General features: G+C 43.3%; 1 non-coding gene across 1 annotated transcript; it reads left to right on the top strand.

Annotated features, from left to right (window-relative positions):
• Window positions 1-803: 803 nt before the first annotated feature.
• On the top strand, window positions 804-907 carry LOC119470397. The gene has a single exon (XR_005199289.1). It is a non-coding gene; the product is annotated as a U6 spliceosomal RNA (small nuclear RNA).
• The last annotated feature ends 731 nt before the right edge of the window (window positions 908-1,638 follow it).

Raw genomic sequence — 1,638 nt, 5'->3', positions numbered from 1 at the left:
ACAGGGTCTCACCCTGTCACTCAGGCTGGAGTTCAGTGGCATGATCATGGTTACCTACAGCCTCAACCTCTCGGACTCAAGCAATCCTCCCATCTCAGCCTCCCATGCAGCTGGGACTATAAGCACAAGTCACCTTAGTGTCATATTCAGCTAATTAAAAACAATTTTTTTTCCTTTGTTGAGATGAAGTCTCACTTTGTTACAAACTCCTGGTCTCGAACTACTGGGCTCAATCGAACCTCCCACCTCAGCCCCCTGATGTGCTGTGGTTACAGGTGGGAACCACCACACCCGGCCCCTGTATCCAGTTTCAGAGTTCTCCAGCCTGGATTCCTCACTAGGGTTCCTTCTCATACACCATTACCAAAAACATTGCTGCGTGCTACCATGTGACCCGCATTAAGCTGGAGGGGAGGGGAGTGGTAATAAAAATGAAGGACAGTCTCTGCCCTTGAGAAATTTACTGTCTAATAAGACAGTGGTTTCTGTGAGAGACGTACAAGAATACAACATAATCTAATGATAAAACCTGTCATTGGAACAGTCCATGTGCCCAGCTCTAAGTAAAATGCCTGCCCTATTGCATTTTGTAGTCCTCATAAGAACTCTGTAAGATCAGTATTATCATCTCCATTTTACCACAGAGAAAACAGATGCTCAGAAAGTGATAGTAATTTTCCCAAGTCAAACGAGTAGTAAATTTCAGAGTGAGCGTTTGAATCTATGTCTTCTGATCGCAGTCCCACCCACCCACCTCCTCTTTTTTTGCTCTGCTTGGCTGCGTTTGCACAGAATGCTTTCAGGTGCTCGCTTCAGCAGCACATCCACTCAAATTGGAACAATACAGAGATTAGCATGACCCCTGCACCAGGATGACATGCAAATTCATGAAGTGTTCCATAAAAAGAAAAAAAACATGGCCTGGCATGGTGGCTCATGTCCAGCATTTTGAGAGGCCGAGGCAGGCAGATCACAAGGTCAGGAGATCGCGACCACCCTGGCCAACAAGGTGAAACCCTGTCTCTACTAAAAACACAAAAAAATTAGCCATGCGCAGTGGTGCACACCTGTAGTCCCAGCTACTCGAGAGGCTGAGGCAGGAGAATTGCTTGAACGCAGGAGGCGGAGATTGCAGTGAAATGACATCTCATCACTGCACTCCAGCCTGGGCAACAAGAGCAAAACTCAGTCTAAAAAAAAAAAAAAATTGTAGGGAAGTCAACTCAGAGGGGTTTGGGAAATTTAATCCATGTGTTCACAGGAACATCAGCAGTTTTTCAATCCTGGCTCTTCTATTTTCCGCTATTTGAAAGCTATTACCAACCTCTAAACCTCAAGTGTCCATTTCTTTATCTCTCAAATGGGGCTAAGAACGTTTGATTTGCTGGCTTTTGTCAGAACCAAATGAGATAATTTATGTGAGATGCTCAGTGCCCTACACACCCCCAGAAGTCAACAAATGTCAGATATACATATGTATATCATTCCATCAAAAGCTAAGAAAATTGAGGGAGATGTAATTATAGCTTTCTAGAATATGAAGCGTTTTGAAAGAAAAGATGATAACTGTTTTCCACGTTCAGAGAGAAGACAACCAAAAAAAAAAAAAAAAAGGATTTTAATTAATATGATAGGAGT

The sequence above is a fragment of the Cebus imitator genome, unplaced genomic scaffold (assembly GCF_001604975.1).
Source record: "Cebus imitator isolate Cc_AM_T3 unplaced genomic scaffold, Cebus_imitator-1.0 Scaffold29, whole genome shotgun sequence".
NCBI lineage: Eukaryota > Metazoa > Chordata > Mammalia > Primates > Cebidae > Cebus > Cebus imitator.
The sequence above is the reverse complement of the archived record's forward strand: the minus strand, read 5'-3'. Positions and strand labels throughout refer to the sequence as shown.